This window comes from Acomys russatus, chromosome 11 (genome assembly GCF_903995435.1).
Source record: "Acomys russatus chromosome 11, mAcoRus1.1, whole genome shotgun sequence".
Taxonomy (NCBI): domain Eukaryota; kingdom Metazoa; phylum Chordata; class Mammalia; order Rodentia; family Muridae; genus Acomys; species Acomys russatus.
This window is the reverse complement of record NC_067147.1, coordinates 15642877-15665563: the sequence shown is the minus strand read 5'-3', so window position 1 is coordinate 15665563 and position 22687 is coordinate 15642877. Positions and strand designations below refer to the sequence as shown.

At 38.6% G+C, this 22687-nt stretch overlaps 1 pseudogene; it reads left to right on the top strand.

Annotated features, from left to right (window-relative positions):
• Positions 1-19443: 19443 nt before the first annotated feature.
• LOC127195303 (nascent polypeptide-associated complex subunit alpha-like) lies at positions 19444-20139 on the top strand (annotated as a pseudogene).
• The last annotated feature ends 2548 nt before the right edge of the window (positions 20140-22687 follow it).

Genomic DNA, 22687 nt, shown 5'->3' with positions numbered 1-22687 from the left:
AACCATACTTGAAAATGTGCATATGTAAAGTTAGTACATGTTAAATAACATTTATGAACAAAGTAAAAGAAGCAATACAAATTAAGTTTTGTGAAAGCAAAATAAATTTTAAAAATAACTCAATATAATAAGAAGTGATGACTATGAAATGAAGACATTTGAGCACCCGTCTAACAGGTGTGCCAAGATGGCTAATGGGAAAGGGGTAGGGCGGATCAATGGCAGAGCACGTGCCTAGCATAAGTAAGGCCAAAGAGTTGATACTTAGAAGAAAAAAGAAAGATGGCTACCAATATGTAAACATGTCTTCCTGTTCTTCATAGAGATGTGAAGCATAACCAGTCTGGAATACACTTACAAAAATAACTAAGTGGCTAATGTGATAACAACGTAGCACCATGTCTTGTTGAGAATCCACTATATGCTGTGGTGCTGATGGAGCTTAGAGAATTAATTCTGAAGTCTGTTATTGTAGCTACTAAAATCATCTGCCTTATCTTATAGTTATTTGTGTGTGTGTGTGTATATATATATATGTGTGTGTGTATATATATATATATGTTTTTGTTTGTTTGTTGTGTTTTGTTTTACCCTAGTAGCAGTTGTATAGATAAATTTATCACAGCTCATTAAGTTAAATCTTCATGATGTATATGTTTTCCTGCATGTACAGTACACATAAATGAAAATCTGATTTTTAAAAAAAATTTTATTAATTTATTCTTGTTACATCTCAATGGTTATCCCATCCCTTGTATCCTCCCATTCTTGGCTCCCTCCCATTTTCCCCTTATTCTCCTCCCCTATGAGCATATACAGGGGGAGGAAATCCCCCTCAGGAACAGTCATAGGGGAAAATCTGATTCTTAAAATAGCATGGAGGATATGTTTATATTGTTTGCATTAGAAATATAGTCTCAGAGTTCTCTACTGGACTTTGATGGTAAAACTGAGTATGCCTTTTCACTTTCCTCCATGTTATCATTTTGTCAGCTTGACAAAATTATACACTTAATTGGAAAAAGAAAATCATAACTAAGATATGGTCTCCATCCTATTGCCTTGTTGACATATCTGTTGGGCATTTTGTTGATTGCTGGTTAATGTGGAAGACTATATAAGAACACTACTTAAATGTAACATAAAATCAAGCCAGTAAAGAGCTTTCTTTTATGGTCTCTGCTTCCATTATTTTCCTACCCTCATGCTGATTTCTTGAGCCCCTTCCCTGACTTTCCGTGGTGCTTTGCTATTGGCTATTACTTAGAAGAATAACATAAAATAAACCCTTTCCTTCTCAAGTTGGTTTTAGTCAGTGTTTTATCACAGCAACAGAGAAGCAGACTGTTTACTCTCAACAACAACAACAACAATAACAACAACAACAATAATAATTAATAATAATAATAGTTTTGTATAGAGAGAAGTTATAGGCATGAAGAAGCAAATCAATTAGTTCATACAAAATATCTAAATAAGAATCTGGCTACCTACGAGATTGATCAAAGTTAGCCGACAGCACCATCACCACCTTCAGATGGCCCCAAGGCATCCCCTCCTCTGAGTATTCATATACCTGAGTGAACCTCTCCCCTTGAGAGTGGGTGAAAATGTCCTGAAAAAGCAATGTGGTACCACGTATGTAGTTTTATTGCATAAAGCTATGATCGGCCACAACCAACCAGCAGAATCTTTTGATCTCCTTCCTCACTGGATTTGATAAAGACAATTGTCACATGGAGAAGGGTAGAAATGCAACAAGAAGGAGGGGTGGTCAGGCTCTAGTCAACCTGAGGGTAACAAATAGTTCTCTAAAACCTGCCAAGAGCTGAATTCTCCCTTGCAAGCGTGGGTGAAACCTCTTCCACACTCATACCTTACTATAAGCCTCGTTTATAATAGTAGCCATGGCTTTGGGCAAGTTTGCAGCTTCTGAGTTCTGATAGTCACATTAAGATGATAAGTGTCATCTTTAAGTCTCTAGATAGCAATATGTAACTAACACAGCATGACAAATTCTGGCCCTAAGCCCCTTTTGGGAATTAAAGTGCCTAAGCTTTGTGATAAGTATTTTCTCTAAAACTTAGTAAAACTAAATTTCTTAATTATAATTTGGTGGTTATTTTATGTGAATATCTTTGCCTGTTTTTTTTTTCACTAAAGTAACATCATTTTCTAAATATGTGACTATAAATACCATAAGTGAAAACTTGTTAATTAGAGAAACCTCCTACCCATTTTCTCTCTGGTGATACAACCATTTAATGAGCTGTTTTCTGATGGTTGTAAGTCAATGACCAAAGAGAGAAAGCAACGACTTGGAATGAAACACACATATTCACATACATGTACACACACACACACACACACACACACACAAACACACACACACACATACACACACAGAGTCAATCAATCAATGTTATTTCCATCTCATTTAACTGAACACTATGAATACATAACACCGAGGTTTTCAAACTTTATACTGAATGATGTAAATTACAATGTCAAATTAAGAGGTAAGTGTCTCCAAGAAAACTGACTAACATTGCGTAGTGGGAAGTAACAGAAATTATGAGAAAATGAAAATGTAGACTAAGACACAGAAATAATTTTTAAATTGCTCATTTTAAAGTAAAAAGAAAAACAAAGTAGAAAAGTCTTTGAGACACATGCAGGCTGACAATTGGTAGTATCGCTCTTTATATAACAGAGCTAATAAAATGTCTGGATATTGTTGATTTAATAATGACTAACTGGGCATCAGAGTCACGGAGGGCTTAGGAGTTGTGTATCCCAAGCTTGAATCCTTGTCAGGTGAATTTAGAACAAGAACTTTCAGAAGGACATTTGATGAAAAGCAAGAAGCATTTAGAAGTTACTACAAAATTTAATATTTACATTACAAAACTCGGCCACCAAAGGACGGTAATATATCGATCGTTGGAACCATATGTTGTGGCTAATTTATCAGTATGGTCTAATAATGTTTGTTATCAGGCCTATAATTATTATTATATTGGTATTTTCTAACCCACTAGCAATCAATCAAAACACAGACACCTGTTATATTTTAAAATAGTCTTAGTTAACCTGGCACAGGGCAGCTATTAATCCCCTAATCTACTTCCCACACCGGGGCAGGTATTCCATAACATGCCCCAATCCTAGGCCAACTGATTCTAATAATTTCTATTGAGATAACTCACATCTATAATCCCAAGTACTTGCTAATTATTGTCATCTGGTCCAAATCTCCATCCATGTCGGCCATGTGCTTCTCCTCCTTCTTGTTGCTCCTCTCCTCCTGTCCCGTCCCTCCTGCTCCCAAGATTCCTTCTGTCTCCTAAAGCCCAGGAACTTCAGCCACACCTATCCCATTTGCCCTGGCCAGGTGTGATGGCCTATTATTGGTCGAACAGGTAGGCTCTTTGGCAAGGTATGGGCACACAGTAATTAGCATCAAAATACATCAGAGCAACCTCATCTGAGCTCTGCATGTGATGCTACCTTAGAATCCTTTAGTCATATGTCCCAATAAGTGCATCTCTCAGAACCTCAACTTCTTTGTACATAGTAAGACTATGTGAGTTTATGGTGGTTTAGAACTTTATCATCCACAATCAGCATCATATCTAATGATTACATGTCCGCATTTCTATGGAAATCAGTGCGTCATACATCAATGACTCACCCATAGTATAAATAAGGGCCAGATGACCAGGGACTGTGCTGTAATGTTACGTCTCCTAGTAACAGCAGAAGACACACCCATAAAGTCTCACCAATATGACTGGTCAAATGTGAATAAAGACGACACCAACAGCCTTGCCATGCCAAACTGGGCAGGAGAGAGCCTACAGGGCCTCAACCCTGCACAAAGATTTATAGGTAACTGAAGAAAGCTGGGAACAAGAGAGGTGGTCTTCTCCAGGGAACAATACACCAGCTGGCTGTCCAGTAAGAAGTGGTCAGCCCTGGAAATAGGCACACAAGTAAAATTTTAAGGATTGAGAATACACAAGGATATGCATGAAATAACAATTAGTGAACAAAGAAGCCATGAAGTTAGCACAGAGTGGAGCGGGGTATACGTAAGGTTTTGGAAGGAGGAAATTGAAGAGAAGTGCTGTAATTGTGTAATAATCTCAAAAAATAAGGTGCTATACATACTACATATTTTAAATAAATTCAATTTTTAAATGTTGTATGTGCGTTGCCATGTGCCTGTGAAGATATATATGGTAGCTAGGTACTAAGATCAAAACCTCAAGCTGTCTGCCTTGGCTTTTTGTGGGAGAAGGTATTGTAGAAGTGGCAATAGGAGGCGTTCTCACTGAGCCTGGAGCCCGCTAATTTACAAGTGTGCTTGGCCACCAAGTTCTGACTATCCATCTGTTTTCATCCCCTTCTGGTCTCACGTGTGCCCTGGTTACAAATGTTTGCTATGATGCTTAACTTTAGGTGGGTGCTGAGGAGGAGCTGGGGTCCTCCTGCTTGTGAGCCAAGCATCCCACTAAGCTGTTTCTTGCTGTAGTCTTGGTAGCCTAAGTGGTACGTAGTGTTTTTGAAACAAAGAACAATTTTAGGCTATAGAAAACTTATGATTTTTTGTAAAGTTACAAAATATATAACCATTTGTGTTATTGGGGATTTCTTGTTGTTTGTTTTTCCTGGTTTCATGGAATAAACACAGGCCTCTCAGCCTAGGCCCCTGCTCTGCCATAGATCTATGAACCTGAACTTTAGCATTATAAAAGTGATTCAGACCGGGCGGTGATGGCGCACGCCTTTAATCCCAGCACGTGGGAGGCAGAGTCAGGTTGATTTGTGTGAGTTTGAGGCCAGTCTGGTCTACAAAGTGAGTCCAGGACAGCCAAGGCTACAAGAGAGACCCTGTCTCAAAAAACCAAAAAAAAAAAAAAAAGTAATTCAATAAGGGCAGAGCATTTCTTATTTATTATTGGAAACATTTGTGTCCCGGTTTACTTTGCAGATTTCCATAATAAAATTAATGCATCTTTTCTGATTTTTACCAGCTTGTTTAATACGTTATTGGGGTCTTTGTCATCATTTTAATGCTGGTGCATGTATTTACCACTGTGGGGGTCTGGCACATTTATGTAAAAGATACAATAGATGATGGTCTGTGAAAAGGAAAGTAAATAGCCATTCAGTGACCCTGGAGAAGAGTGGAATGGGTTATTTTTCAAAGGCCAATTCTTTCTGTGTGTTAGGATGCTTTTGTATAACACAAAAAGCTTGACTCCCCGGGCTAAGATAAATGCTCAAAATTTAATGCAAAACTTGCAGAGTAATTCAGGTTTATTAAGCTAATCTTGCAGCACCACTACAGATGGCCTGAGAACTGCTGGAGTTTGGCAAAGAAGGCCACACACAGAGTGGCACTCAAACTCCTTGGCACTCTGCAGCTGTGCACTGCCCTCTGAGTCCTAATTATGTCCTGGAGGCAACACTATCTAGTTAGCAGAAGAAAACTTCAGGGTCAAAGAATGCCAGACTACGTTCTACAGTGTCTTGCTCAAGAGGCAGAAAGGACAACCAATCTGTTTGGTTTTTGCCTAATATTATTACTACTTCTGGATATAAAGTAATGATTTTTATTTTTTAGAATGAGAAGAAGGGCTATTGCTAGAACGTATTTGTGCTGTCATTTGTCTGAATGAATTGTTTGGCTTGGTGTTGTGTGGAATTTAGGAATGACTGTGAAAGTTGCATTATTATATTTTCATGCATGAATAGTATGAATCTATTCTTTTACAAAATATCTGTTGAAATTCTACTTTGTACCAAGAATTATGCTGCCTTTTTTGTTGTTGTTGTTGTTGTTGTTGTAGCATGCACAAAGCACAAATGGTCCTCAGAGATTTACTCTGTGCAAAGAACACAAACAAATTTGGCTTGCCTTGTTGTTGTTAGTGGGGAAAGAACCAGCAATGGTGGAAGAGATGGAAGATAGAGGAAGAAAGTGAAAACCCACAAAGTGCAATCTTTAGAAGTATCTTAAGGATAGGTTAACAAATATTGGCAATATGTTTGAGAGTATTGCTCCATAACTGAAAGAAAAATACTTCTTCAATATAACAAGATGATACAGCGAAACAGTTTCTCTGATGAGAGTTGAGAACTGCATTAATATTTGAGTATAAAAATAAGCATTTAGAATGCAGCTTGGCACTATTGTTATTTATTAAAATAATAGGAATGAGTTTTCTCTAAGAGCATAAAGCCCACCAAACAAGGGGTTCTTTCTCAGTTTTCATTATCATACATAAATTCTTTCCTGTGCAGTGAACTTTAAATCCAGTCATAAAGCAGCTGTCTTCCTCTGTAGCGTGCATACCACTATAGCACCAAAGGATGTATCTTGCCAGGACAATTGCTTCTCTTCATTTACAGGTTCACAATAGGCTAAGATAGTCAGTGACTTTTCTCCTGTGGCATTATACACAGAATCTCTCTGCACTATGACAGTCAGATATTAAGAAATTTGTGAGTCATATCAGCCTGATTTCTTCATGATCTGTGACACAGATCAATGGTATCTTTGGCAACAGTCTCTTATTACCTGTATCTGAGGAATTATTAGCAATTGATGACTTCAGGGGTAGCAAGAGTCACAGGGGGAGGGGAGTACTGTGGCCGCTGGGATGTTGTCCATGCTATAGTGAATGACCCTACATACATATACATTCTATGAGCACTCATTGGACTTGACTGTTAAAGAAAAGATAGGGAGTTGACTGTAAGATGTGATGGTGGTAGGGATCTGGGAAGAGTGGGGTAGGTGTCATCAAAATATACTCTCTCTATACATGATGTTTTCAAAGTATAAATTAAAACATATTTTGAAAGGTGAAAAAAAATGTTGCATGTGCCCTTATTTAATATTTAAAGGTTGGGGGGATTCCAAGATGGCACCGACCAATAAGCCACGTACCTGATCTACTCCGAGGAGACCAGGGACATAAGTGGAGCCACAGATTGCTGGATCTTGTGAACTGTAGGTGAGTGGGGCCCCAAAGACCACAGACCAACAGGGGTCCTACCCCCCCCCCGGGACAAGCAACATCCTGGAAGTGCTAAACGTACTCCCCAAACTCTGGAATGGAATCCACATGAAAACTGCAGCCAGCATATAAGGCACAGACTCACTGTTTGGGGAGGGGATTTTCCGGAGCTCCCAGCCAGAGGAGTCTCAGTGAAGAGAGTGAATCTGCCCTAGGATTCCTCCTTCCACACCATCCCAAACTGCGGAAGTCACCCGCCCAGGTCAAGTGGAAACACAGGCGGCAGGACCCAACAGAGACAGCTAAAGTGGGACTGCAGCTCCCTGGCCATCCAGGGCCCAACCTAACACTGATCACAGCTGACTGAGCCTGCAAACAGCGGCAGTGAGAAATCATCTTGGACTGCTTCCACAAACCTATCAGGAGATGTGGGTCTTGCTTACAGTGTCTAATGGCTGACCTAGAGCGATAGTGGAGCATCATAGACCTGCAGGAAGACCTGGTTCCGCGAGTGACCGCCAGAGCTCTGCAACTCTATTGTTCCTAGCCGCCCAGCCACCCAGCCACAAGGCACTGGCCCTGCACTTCCAGAATGAGAGAGCCTAGCGGGGCACCTGGCATGAGCAAGGCAGGAACTCTCATGTTATCAGGAGACTAGACGTGGGTGGGTTGTGTTTGCAGTGTTTAATTGCAGACCTAGAGCGTTAGTAGAGCATTATAAACCTGCGGGAAGAGCTGGTTCCGCAGGCAACCACCAGAGCTCTGCAACCCTATTGTTCCCAGCTGCCCAGCCCCAAGGCACTGGCCCTGAACTCCCAGAATGAGAGAGCCTAACTGGGGCACCTGGCCTGAGCAAGGCAGGAGCTCTCACGGTATCGGGAGATGAAACGTGGGTCTTGCTTGCAGTATCTAATTGCTGACCTAGAGCGATCTTGGTCCCTCCAGGCATATAGTTCTGGGAGAGGCTAGACACTTCTACAGGGTATAGAGACAGAGCTAAAAGACAGCTACACCCCAGAAGATCTGAAGTACCTGGGGTCTTGACTACAAAGCCACAGGAAGGACAGGCAGCTGGGATCAACCTACACAACCAGAACGTTTGTGTGCTGACCTTATTCTAGGTCCCAAAACTGCTGATCTGAATTACAGTAGTAAAGTCCAAACAGATATCTACTTTGGCTGACTCAGCCTGGAGCCCACGACGCAGAGGAAAATCACCATGAGTGAAACTGGATCACCTGCCTGTTCCACAGAAATACTCCCTGATCCCCACAGGCAAGAGCACTTGACCTATAATCTGTCTTCAATTGTCCACTTTCAACCAGCAAAGGTCACTACAAAATACCTTCCAACATCAGAGCCATCAAAATGACAAGAGGACAGCAAAAGAACCTTAACAAAAAACAAAACAGTTTGGCATCTCCAGATAACAGCATTCCCAATGAAAACAACCTGGAGAACTGAACAGCAATGGATATTCAAGAAAATGACCTCAAGTCCTTAGTAAAGAAGATGATAATGGAAGAAACAAATAAAATATGTAAAAAGAAAAATGCGGGAGGAGGCAAACACGAGGGCTGAAGAGTTAAAAGAGTCATATAAAGAGGCACTTGAAGAATTTCAGAAAAATATAAATAACCAGATGAAGAATATCATTAAAACAGTTCAAGACATGAAGATAAAAATGGAAGCTATGATACAGGAACACACAGAAGAAAAACGTGTTCAAGAGGCATCAGACAAGAAAGCAAGCATCTCAGAGGTGGCCTTATCTAACAGATTGCAAGAACTGGAAGAACAAATATCGGGACTTGAAGATACAATCGCAGAAGTGGAAACAACCATCAAGTGAAATGCTAAATCTGAAAAGTTCCTGACACAGAACACTCAAGAAATAAAAGACAACATGAAAAGACGAAACTTGAGAATAATAGGGATTGAAGGAAGAGAATGCAACTGACTCCACAGCCCAGAAAATATCTTTAATAGAATAATAGAAGAAAATTTCCCCAATCTAAAGAAGGAGATGCATATGAGCATACAAGAGGCCTACAGAACACCAAATAGAATAGACCTGAAAAGAAAATCTTTCCGACACATAATAATAACAACACAAAATATACAGAACAAGGAAAAAATATTAAAAGTGGCAAGAGAAAAAGGCCAAGTAATATATGAAGGCAAACCTATCAGAATTACTCCTGACATCTCAGCAGAGACTGTAAAAGCCAGAAGGGCCTGGACAGAGGTTCTGCAAACCCTAAGAGAACACAGATACCAGGCGAGACTACTATATCCAGCGAAATTGTCAATAACCATTGACAGAGAAGACAAGATATTCCATGAAAAAACAAATTCAAACAGCACCTAGCCACAAATCCGGCTTTACAGAAGTTACTAGAAGGAAAACTCCACCCCAACTGGTCAAACTACAACCAAAACTACATAGGATATAGGTAACTATACCATTGCAAAATCACAACCTCACAAAATCTCAACTGTTACAAATACCAAAAATGAAGGGACTTACCAATCACTGGTCATTAATATCTCTCAATGTCAATGGTCTCAATTCTTCAATAAAAAGACACAGACTAACGGAGTGGATGCATAAACATGACCCAACATTCTTCTGCATTCAAGAAACACATCTCAACCACAAGGACAGACATTGCCTCAGAGTAAAAGGTTGGGGAAAATATTCCAAGTAAATAGTCACAAAAAACAAGCTGGGGTAGCCATTCTAATATCTAATAAAATAGACTTTCAATCAAAATTAATCAAAAGGGATAAGGATGGACACTTGGTACTCGTCAAAACTAAAGTCAACCAAGAAGACATCACGATTTTGAACATCTATGCTCCGAATACAAGGGCTCCCACATTTGTACAAGAGTTATTAACAAAGCTTGCCCCACTCATCGATACCCACAACTTAATAGTGGGAGACTTGAACACCCCACTTTCACTCAAAGATAGGTCTTTGAATCAAAAACTAAGCTGGGAAATAACTTCATTAACTAATGTCATGAATCAAATGGATCTAAAAGATATCTACAGAACTTTCCACCCAAACACAAAGGAGTATATCTTTTTCTCAGCATCCCATGGAACATTCTCTAAAATTGATCACATAGTTGGTCACTAAACAAACCTCAACAGATACAAGAAGATTGAAATAATACCTTGTACCTTATCAGATAACCATGGTCTAAGGCTGGACTTCAACAACAACAGAAATAACAAATAGCATACTAACATGTGGAAACTAAACAACTTTCTACTTAATGACACATGGGTCATGGAAGAAATAAGGGAAGAAATAAAAGACTTCCTGAAATTCAATGAAAATGATGAAACAACATACCCAAATTTGTGGGACACATTGAAAGCTAAGAGGAAAATTCATAGCACTAAGTGCCTTTAAAAAGAAAATGGAATCATCCCACATAAACAACTTAACAACACATCTGGAAGCTCTAGAAAAAAAAAGAAGCAGAAACACCCAAGAGGAGTAGATGCCTAGAAATAATCAAACTCAGGGCTGAATCAATAAATTAGGAACAAAGAGAACAATCCAAAGAATCAACAAAACCAAGAGCTGGTTCTTTGAGAAAATTAACAAGATAGACAAACCATTAGCCAATCTAACTAAAAGACAGAGAAACACTATCCAAAGTAACAAAATCAGAAATGAAAAGGGAGACATAACAACAGACACCAAAGAAATACAAAGAATCGTAAGAACCTACTTTAAGGCATTTATGCCACAAAAAAAAAAAAAAAAAAAAAAAAAATCAAAAATCTAAGAGAAATGAGCAAATTTCTCCACTGATTCCATTTGCCAAAATTGAACCAAGACCAGATAAATAAATTAAATAGCCCTATTTCACCTATAGAAATAGAAGCAACCATTGATAGTCTCCCAATCAAAAAAAGCCCAAGGCTAGATGGTTTCAGTGCAGAATTCTACCAGTCCTTCAAAGAGGAGTTAATACTGATACTATTCAAGCTATTCTGAAAGATAGAAATGGACGGAATATTACCAAATTCCTTCTATGAGGCCACAGTCACATTGATACCTAAACCTCACAAAGACCCAACAAAAAAAAGAGACTTTCAGATCAATTTCTCTTATGAACATTGATGCAAAAATACTCAACAAAATACTCACAAAGCGAATACAACAGCATATCAAAGACATCATTCACCATGACCAGGTAGGATTCATTCCAGGCATGCAGGAATGGTTTAACATATGGAAATCCATCAATGTAATCCACCATATAAACAAACTGAAAGAGAAAAACCACATGATCATCTCTTTAGATGCAGAAAAAGCATTTGATAAAATCCAACACCCATTTATGTTTAAAGTTCTGGAGAGTTCGGGAATACAAGGCACTTATCTAAACATAATAAAGGCTATATACAGCAAACCAACAGCCAACATTAAATTAAATGGAGAGATACTCAAGGAAATCCCTCTAAAATCGGGGACCAGACAAGGCTGCCCTCTGTCCCCATATCTCTTCAATATAGTTCTTGAAGTTCTAGCCAGAGCAATAAGACATCAAAAGAAGATCAAGGGGATTCGAATGGGAAAGGAAGAAGTCAAATTATACCTATTTGCAGATGATATGATAGTGTATATAAGTGACCCTCAAAATTCCACCAGAGAACTCCTACAGCTGATAAACACCTTCAGCAAATTGGCAGGATACAAAATAAACTAAAAAATGTCAGTAGCTTTCCTGTATACAAATGACAAACAGGCAGAGGAGGAAATTAGGAAAACTACTCCCTTCACGATAGCCACAAACAATATAAAATATCTACGAGTAACTCCAACCAAGCAAGTGAAGGACTTATTCGAAAAAAACTTTAAACAACTGAAGAAAGAGATTAAAGATGACATCAGAAGATGGAGGGATTTACCTTGTTCATGGATCGGGAGAATCAACATAGTAAAAGTGGCCATCTTACCAAAAGCAATTTACAGATTCAACACAATCCCTATCAAAACACCTACAAAATATTTTGAAGATACTGAAAGATCAATTCTCAAATTCATATGGAGAAATAAAAAGCCCAGGATAGCAAAAACAATCCTACACAATAAAAGATCCTCCGGAGGAATCTCCATACCTGATCTCAAGCTGTACTACAGAGCAACAGTAATTAAAACAGCATGGTACTGGCAAAGCAATAGGCTGGTGGATCAATGGAATCAAATGAAGACCCAGAGATGAATCCACACACATTTGCTCACTTGATTTTTGACAAAGAAACCAAATCTATTCAATGGAAAAATGATAGCATCTTCAACAAATGGTGCTGGTCTAACTGGATGTCTACATGTACAAAAATGCAATTAGACCCCTACTTGTCACTATGCACAAAACTCAAGTCCAAGTGGATTAAAGACCTCAACTTAAAACCAGAGACATTAATTCAGTTAGAGGAAAAAGTGGGGAAGAGCCTGGGACACATAGGCATAGGAAACAACTTCCTGAACAGTACACCAACAGCCCAGGCCTTAATCTCAACAATTAATAAATGGGACCTCATGAGGCTGAGAAGCTTCTGTAAGGCAGGAGACACTGTCAAGAGAACAAAGCGACAGCCTACAGACTGGGAAAAAATCTTCACCAACCCTTCATCTGACAAAGGTTTAATATCCAAAATATATAAAGAACTCAAGAAATTAAACATCACCAATCCAAGTAACCCAATTGAGAAATAGGGCTTGGAACTTAACAGAGAATTCTCAACAGAGGCATCTCAAATGGCTGAGAAACACTTAAAGAAATTCTCATCTTTGTTAGTCATCAGAGAAATGCAAATAAAAACGACACTGAGATTCCATCTTATACCCATCAGAATGACTAAGATCAAAAACTCAAATGACACCACATGTTGGCGAGGATGTGGAGAGAGAGGAACACTCCTTCATTTCTGGTGGGAATGCAAACTAGTACAACCACTTTGGAAAGCTATCTGGCGCTTTCTCAGAAAATTGGGAATAGGGCTTCTTCAAAACCCAGCTATCCCACTCCTTGGAATATACCCAGAAAATGCCCTAACACACAACAGGGATATATGCTCAACCATGTTCATGGCCGCTTTATACATAATAGCCAGAACATGGAAACAGCCTAAGTGTCCCTCAGTAGAAGAACGGACTAAGAAAATGTGGTACATTTATACTATGGAATACTACTCAGCTATTAAAAGCAAGGAATTCCTGAAATTTGTGGACAAATGGATTGATCTAGAAATTATCATAATGAGTGAGTTCACCCAGAAGCAAAAAGAGACAAAGAGTATATTCTCACTTATATCAAAACACTAGTCCAAGGGATACGTACCATGAAAAACTTTACTTACCAAGAAAGTGGGTCAGAGGAGAGGACATCCTATTGAGACTTTAGGCGAGAGTAGCTTGGAAGAATGGGGAAATAGTAGGACCCACAGGGTCCTGTAAACCTACAAGAAGAACTTTATGACAGGCAGATCTGGGTCTTGGAGTCCTCCTCAAACTAAGGCACCAGCCAAGGAGAATATAGGCAGTAAACTTCGAACCCCTACCAATACCAGCCAACGAACAGGATATTCTCCACCGTTGAGTGGAGAGTGAGATCTGACTCTCATACAAACTCCGATGCGCCTTTTCTGACCACGTCCCCTGGATGGGGAGGCTTGGCGGCACTCAGAGGAAGGATAGCAAGTTACCAAGTAGAGACTCAATATTCTAAGAGCATATATAGGGGAAGGAGGTCTCCCTCAATCACAGACATAGGAGAGGGGAGAAGGGGGAAGTGGGAGGAAGGGAGGAATGGGAGGAAACAGAGGAAGTGCTAACAATCGAGATGTAATATGAATAAATTAATTTTAAAAAAGAAATAAAATAAATAATATTTAAAGGTTGACAGTCATTACTTTGCCTGTGAGTGTATGAGTTTGTTGAATCATGGCAAAGGCTATGAAAATAGTGCTAATTTGTTCAAAGGTTTAGAAAAATATTAGCAATAATATCCATCCTATAGAAACATAATAAACTAAATAAAATGATCAGGAAAAACTAAAGATTCTATAGATATATACTAGAACCAGCTTGAGGTTATGTGATTTTCTTAAACAGAGACGACACTCAGTAGTTCATAGAAGACACATAGTTGAATTTCTTCATGTTTAGGACTTATCTATTTGATCACAAAAGGAAGAAAATGAAAGGACAATGTTAGTAAGAAAAAAATTGAAATGAAGAGCAAGGACTCTAAACTCTACAGAAATGAATGTGAAATCAGAATTGAACATAATATTAAGGAGAAGGTGATGATTGTGATCCAAAGGTCAGGAGTATGAATTTTTTATTTCCCTCTAAATGTCTTCAGTGTAGTCAGGTGGCCATAAAAAATGAAGACCAAAGTCACTGGGAATGATAGATAAAGGAAGGATAAGGCCTTGGAGTTGAACGGAGCACACTAAGTCCAGCCAGAACTAAGGCAGTATGAACATTGGCCTCAGGCAGAAGCAAAAACTCTCAGGAGAATGAAGCTTCACCCTAAATAACTGGACTCACAGAAAAGCAGGTGAATGCACAAGAGGCAAATTCACAACTTTCATCCGACTGAATTTTAATGAAAAATTCCTTCTTAGCTGGATATTAACTGACAGGTCTGCAAATCTGTCTTTGCCAGTTTTTGAGCTCAGTAGATTATAGCTAGGTGAAAGCCACTTCCATTTCAAACATATGCAGCTTAAGTTGTCTCATAACCTATGACTGTAATTATTGCTTTATTTACCCCTTTATATCATGCTGATGTGGTCCAGAGATTATTCTAGAATCATCCAGTACCTTCCTAAGAGCACAATAGAGATGCCAGCTGCTCTCAAATTCCTAATATACCTAGGAGGTAGAATCTAAACATGATGAGACTCACAGATCTACCTCTCTCATCTGACCCTTGTGGTTTTGTTTTTGTTTGTTTGTTTGTTTGTTTGTTTGTTTCTTCCTCTGTTTTCATATTTGTTGCTCTTTTATACCCTTTTGTTACCAGAGGGCTAGGACGCCTGGGTGCTTCTAGCTTCTTTGAATTTTATCCAAAGCACTAGACAAATGTAAATAGATTAATAAAAGGGCATGGAAACTACTCTCAAAGCAAAGTGATCCTGTAAATCAGAAAGAAATATTTGTAAAGCCAGGCGTAGTGGCACATACCTTTAATCCCAGCACTTGGGAGGCAGAGGCAGGCTTTGCTGTGAGTTTGAGGCCAGCCTGGTCTGCAAAGTGAGTCCAGCACAGCCAAGGCTAACACAGAGAGACCCTGTCTCGAAAAGTCAAAAGGAAAGAAAGAAAGAAAGAAAGAAAGAAAGAAAGAAAGAAAGAAAGAAAGAAAGAAAAAAGAAAGAAAGAAATTGTATCATCAGAGGACTGGAATGATGGCTCAGGGTTTAAGAGGACTTGCTGCTCTTCCGGTGGACTCAAGTTCAGTTCCTAGTTTGTATTCTTCTGACATCTAGGGGTAAAAAACACACAAATATACACATAAATAAAGGTTTAAAATGAATCTTTAAAAGAAGAGTGACAGGAGGCCACATGGCTGATAGTACTCAAGAGTCTCAAGTATTATTTGGGGATTATGTTTTGTAAGACCCTAGAGAAGAAGTAGTTTGGGGATTAAGTGGCATAGTTTGGATGACCCTCTACTTTTATTGGCAGATTACATTATATAGCTATTTCTTTACTGGCATAACCCTTTCCATAATATATCTAATTCTAGTCATATGCATGCCCTCTTATGCATAGATATAAGATGGTGAATAGGAGTGTCAACCTAAAAGTTCACTTTGAGAACACAGTTTGCTTTATTGATCATGTACCTGAGCCAGTTGAGTCAGATCAGCCTACTTCCAATAGTTTCAGGATTAGGTTCTAGGATGTATTTGAACAGAACCAGTCCATTAAGAGCTGCCAAGAACAGTAACTTATTCCCATTTTTTAAAGCATATATACTGCAACCCAATATAAGTAGATGTTTTAGATTGCTAACTGTTTGCTACCAACAGTGTTCGGAGAGAATGGATATGCACAACACCTTCACAAAAGTTTCTCAGGAACCCAGCATATTATTAGGAAATTGATGTGTGCATATCCTACAGTGAAATGTCAAGTTGCTAAGCTATGCCTTATCCTTGCCAGCCTCACTTTGTGTACAGAGGGCAAAAAGCTTAAGCTTTGGCGCACAAAGTCACGCTATTAAAACGCAGATGTGTTTATCTAAAACACCTTTGTCTGCTATGAGCTTCAAGCATCTATTTTAAAAACCTGAATGTCATTTATTTTTCTCAAAGGTAAGAAATAAAAATGCTGCCACTAGAGCACCCTGAGAAAGCAGTTTCCGGAGCAAGAGAAGACAACATAAAAAGATGGAATACTATCAAAGAGGTAAGAGTCAAAAATTTATATCTAGCATCCTAAAACTATTATATGAAATAAACATCAAGTTTTGCAAATATTTTATTTTTGTGATTACAATATAATCACAGCATTTCTCCTTTTCCTTTTCTCCCTCTACATCCTCCATACTCCTTTCTTCTCTCCCTCAAACTTATGGTTTGTTTTTTCATTAATTGTTTTGAGATGCATATATGTACATGCATGTATATGACGTATATGTATGTGTGTGTATGCGATGTATATTTGCATTGTGTATGATATATGTAGATATGGATGTACATTCTTAAGTATAACTTGCTCAGACCCCCCATTATTATGTGTACATTTTTTTTATTACTGCAGATTTTTTGCACTAGATAGACAGTTGGTGTGCTCTTCCATGGTGAAGGCTCTCCCACTCCCAACTTTCCTCAGTTGCCTATGTTCTTTTTGTATGGTTGAGGCTAGAATTTTGTCTCTTTGGATCTTGTTCAGATCTTAGGGAAGTACCCTGTTTAAATCATAAGGAGAACAGCCATGTCATGTCTAGAAGATTGTGTTTTATAGTACTGTTTTCCACTCTCTGAATTTTATGTTTTTTTTTCTTGCCCCTCTTGATGTTCCCTGACTTTTGTGGTGGAAAGTTGATACAAATGTCCCATTTAGGACTAAGCACTCATAGCCACCTATTCTCATCACTTTAACCAGTTTTGATTTATTTTCATTAATTTCTGACCATCGTCAAATGAAACTTCTTTGACCAAACTTAAGAGCAGCACAGATCTATGGTTCTGAAAATAAATATTTTGAAGGTTGTTTGACAGCATGACCATTTAACAAAATCATATTAAATGTTTCTTCTATAGGAATGATGATATCCCCAGGATTACAATACTTAGAATGAACTTTTCTCCAGCGATATACCTAAAATCCAATTAAAACTGTTTATCGTAAAAACCATTTCACAATGTACGTGTGGAAACACCTTGCCTGCTAAGTTGGTAGTATAAGATGAAAGGCCCAGCCTTGATTAACACCGTCACTGGTATCTTTCTCCAAAGCAACCTGTATAGAACACCCATACTCGATGACAATCAGCCATCGGGGCAGAAGCTTCTCAGTCAGTTTGAGATTAATTTCTTAATGTCGTGACACCAATGTGTGTGAAGTCTTCATAAATAAGCTCTTAACATCTAGCTGTGGTAGACAATCAAGACCAATGACAACAGCCTGTATTTTTAAAATCTGTGCTGCTTAGTGTTTGCCAATTTGACAGAAAGTGAGTTATCAGGGAAGAGGGAATCACAATTGAAGAGACTGAGGCTGCTCTGTGGACATGTCTGTGGGGACATTTTCTGAATAAATGATTGGCTCAGACAGCCCATCCTAATGTGAGTGGTACCAACCCTGAACAGGTGGTCCTGGGTTGGATAAGAAAGAAAACTGAGCAAATCATGGAAAGCAGTCGTTAAGCAGAATTCTCCTTCTCCATAATCTGTGTTGCTTCCTGCCTCCAGGTTCATGCCCTGTCTTTTTTCAGTGACAGATTGTTACTTGGGAAATGTAAGGTGAAATAAGCTCTTTCCTCCCCAACTTTCTTTCAGTCATGATGTTTACCTCAACTAATACTCATAGGAAGATCTTCATGTCTGCAACTAAGGGCTATGAGTGTGTTTTGGGAAGAGATAGAGGTCTGGAACTCACTGTGTAAAACAGACAGCCCGGAGGTTTCCTCTTACTAATCCATGTGTTCCAGGAGGACAAATTGTCCATTTGTACAAAATAACTGTCTTTAAATCTCTTTTTAAAAGCTATATTTTGTAATTAGTAGATTATCATACACCATTTTCCTACATCCTTATTTTTAATTAATCTACCACCTACCCTCTTTCACTCCTCTCACAGACTCCACCATTATCTCTGCTTAATTCTTTAACACCCATTACCTCACCCCTCTTCTTTCCCAACGCATATGCTTTTGTATAGCTCCAATTACATTTTTGACTGGGGTAGAAGATAATAGGTTTTTCTACACCCTTTATTTTGCTTAACCCATCTCTCATCTCTCTCTGATTAAAACCTGTTGTCCTGATCTTTGCCTTTCTATCATTTACTCTCTTAACAAGGACCAGTTGACACTTAGATTGTTTTACAGGGCTGTTACTGTTTATTAAACTAAGATGAATTTAGGGCCCTGGGTTCTTTTTCTACAGGAAAAATCTAAACATGATCAAGAGTTTAAGGCAAAGACTTTGAACTTAAGGCAGAACTAATCTAGTTTTATTTTCCAGCTAGGTTCATTCCCATGTGTATTATTTTGTTAATCACTAGGGTTGAAACAAAGAGAATTTTTTACGCTTTATTTTTTAGAAATATTGGAATACCAACTATATAGTAATAAAGAGTTTCTTATGTTTGTGCTTCCCTTCTTAGCACCTCAAACATAACAGACAGATAGGTATATAAAAAGCTACTATTTGATTGAGTAAAATATTTCCTCAAAGTTTTATTTTCCTAAAATACAGGTGTAACATAAAATATGTCCATATAATAGCACATAAAGGTGTATTTTATTATCACAATTAGTGTTGTTATATTCATTATTGTAATAGAAAGCTTAAGAAAGACAAGTGATAAAAGAGGTTATGCAATTCACTCGCTTGCTAAATGAATCACTGTAGTTATTTATGAATAGTTTATTATCCTATCAGTGCCATTACATGAGATAATAGCCCTTGGAGAGTTAATAACCTGCCTCTAGATCAGTGATTCTCAACCTGTGGGTCATGTCCTCTTTGTCCAATCTCTATCTCTAAAGATATTTACCTAATAACTCAAAACAGTAAAAAAAATTACAGTTATGAAGTGGCAAAGAAAAAAAATTTCATGGATGAGGTTCACCACAACAGGAGGAGCTGTATTAATGAGTAGAAGCAGGCTTGATCTCTTTTTCCACCGCCATCTTGGTTCTGTGTTCTCCACACAAAATGCCTGGCCCTTGCCACAGAGCAGGAGTTGTCACAACCTCAAGCTGAGACATGGTGGGGGATAGAATTTGACAGTGATGAAACATTACCAGAGCACGAGGAATACGACTCCACACAGACAACCACACAACAAGTGAAGTTTGTAGAAGCAGCTGAAATCAATGAAGAAAGTGTCAGTAAAGCAAAGCGGAGTTGGAATGAAAAGAAGGCAAGCGGCAGAGAGGGGAGGGGGGCTATGTCCAAATTGGGTCTTAGACAGGTGACAGGGATTACTAGAGTCACTATCGGGAAAGCTAAAACTACCATCTTAGTCATCACAAACCAGATGCCTACAAGAGCTCAGCCTCAGATCCCTAAACAGGTTTGGGGGAAGTTAAGATTGAAACTCAGTCTCAGCAAGCACAGTTATCAGCTGCTGAGAAATTCAAAGTCCAAGGTGAAACTGTTTCCAATATTCAAGAAAATACACAGACTCCCACTGTGCAAGAGGAAGAGGTTGGTGAAACAGGTGTGAAAGTTAAGGACAAAACTGATCATATCACAAGCAAATGTGTCAGGAGCAATCCAAACCTTGAAAAGCAACAGTAATGGCGTGGTAAATGCTACTATGGAATTAACAGTGTACCTATTTGACAGCAAGGTCACTGCCCTTGTCTCCTGGCCCTATTTTGGTGTTTGAAAAGTAGAATTACAGCTTGGTTTGAAATTTGTACTATTTCTCTAAGCAATAAAGTTATAGCTTCTTGTTGAATGAAAAAAAAAAAAACCATTGGCTAGATCTGGGTAGGGGTTTAACGTTTACCGCCTGTATTGTCCTTGGCTGGTGCCTTAGTTTGAGCAGGACCCCTGGGCCCAAATCTGCCTATCATTATGTTCTACCAGATCTAGCCAATGGTCAGAACAGTCTCCACACTTGAGTGGAGAGTGGGATATGACTTTCTCATGTACTCTGGTGCCTCACATTTGACCATGTCCCCTGGAGGGTGAGACCTGGTGACACTCAGAGGAAGGACAGCAGGTTACCAAGAAAAGACTTGATACCCTAAGAGCATATACAGGGGGAGGAAATCACCCTCAGGAACAGTCATAGGGGAGGGGAATAAGGGGAAAATGGGAGGGAGGGAAGAATGGGAGGACACAAGGGATGGGATAACCATTGAGATGTAACAAGAATAAATTAATAATAAAAAAGAAAAACAAAAACAAAAACAAAAAAAACAAACCCAACTTTAAGAAAGTTGAGAACTACTGCTAGATGGAAACTGTTGTTTCTGTGGTAAAGAGGACTACAAAGCTGGAATAGGGGATCACTGCTAAATCCTACTCCACCGTAGCCTTAGCAACTAGGCTACCTAACTGTTCAATTGATGAAAGAACAGTACTTTTCTCTGACCCCACTGATGAATTAACTATTGCTCCATAGAAGATCTACCTCTATGACAAATTCCATGAGCGATAAACACCAGTCTTTGAATCATGAGAAGAACTTTCCTGAGGGAAAAAAATGCAATTAATGAAAAGAAAATATCAATGGAATGGAACCAATTTATAGATGTTAGCATGTGATTGTCATTTAATAACTGTGTAATGCTCAATTCAGCAAATGATTACTTTCAGGTTTTTAAAATAATTAATATCTACATATTTTCACATTTTATAGTTAAGAGATCATATAGACACATAGTTGTGATTCACTTGAAGATTTTAGAATACACTGGTACAACGTTCACAGCCTACTCTGCCGGAAATTGAGACGATAAAGAGGATAACATTAAGATCACACTGTTGTGACTATTTCTGAGGATTTATGTCTATTCCATATTAAAAAACAATGGACCAAATTAAAAAATTCCTTCTAACCCTTATTTTGATGAACCGAGAAGTTTATTAAGGTTACTCCAGGAACATGAGTAGCACACGAGTACTACTTATAGGAGTCTGGTTGAGGAGTTACTTAAAGGAACACTGGTGATTCGGGCCTTATGATTTACAAATGCTCCAGTCCTGGAGTCCTCTCCACAACTTGTAAGCAGGTTCACCAATGAAGAATCCCATCCATGTTCCATTCCTCCTTCCTGTGTATATAAACCCCTGGAAATGGGCTTGTGAGTTTTATGAGTGTCCTGAGCCTCATGCCTATCCCCCTCTTTCCACACAAGAACATTTATATAGTGATGAAATAGCTACACAATACATGCCTTTGATACCAGGAAGAGAAGAAAATCTACACAGTATGTCATTCGAGAAGCCATAGAAAATTGAGCATTCATGAGTAATAAATATTTATTTAAGGAACCAGGAGATTCTATAATAATAGAAGAAGCATTCAGTGAACAAAGGCCACGTACATAATATAACATCTCTCATCAGTACATGAGCTATAGAATATGGAAAACCCAGAATGTTCAGTTTGAAGACCACTTGTGGGTACATACTGCCAACACTCCTGTGACAGTTTAAGTAGACCCTTAGAAGCCAGCTATTTCAATACCACTTACATGAGTTGGTTTATGATTGACAAGTCTGGTAGTAGTTAGCACTCTTCCCTAACACCAGGATGACAAAAGATCTCAGTACATCTTTTCAGTGTTCTGACCTTCTTTCTTTCCTCTGTTTAGACTACTGAACTCTAGATACTACATTGTCAAAGAATATCAGAGTTCTCTTTGCCTCCTTCGTGTTGATTTACTCTGTTGTAACTGATTAATACTGCACACTCAGCCTTGTTTTTTCTTTATAACAAGAAATGCTTTCTATTTAAGGACAACTGATAGCACAAAGAGAGAGGATAGAAGACAGGAGAGGAAATTTGAAAATACTAGCTTCTGTGACCAATAACAATTTTATAGCATCAAGCTCAAGAAACTATTTGACACTTAAGGAATATTACATGTCTTCTTACTTCACAGAATTCATAAAATTCCAGTACTATTTACTGGCCATTCTTTACAGAAGAGAAAAATGCTAACTGCGATGATTAGCTTTAATGGCAAATTGTCACAAATTAAAATTAACTCAGTAGAAAACTTCAACTATTATCCTGACTATTGTAGTTGTAGTGGGAAGGTTCACTTTTTAGGCCCACCCTAAAAGTCAGTGGCACCTTATTTTGCAGCCAATTAAAAAGGTGCATAGCAGAAGGAAGGTTTTCTGCCTTTTGCTCCCTTGGCCTCCTGCTGGTTGGTTTATCCTATTGCTACTGATGATGATTTCCTCACTGGTATCAG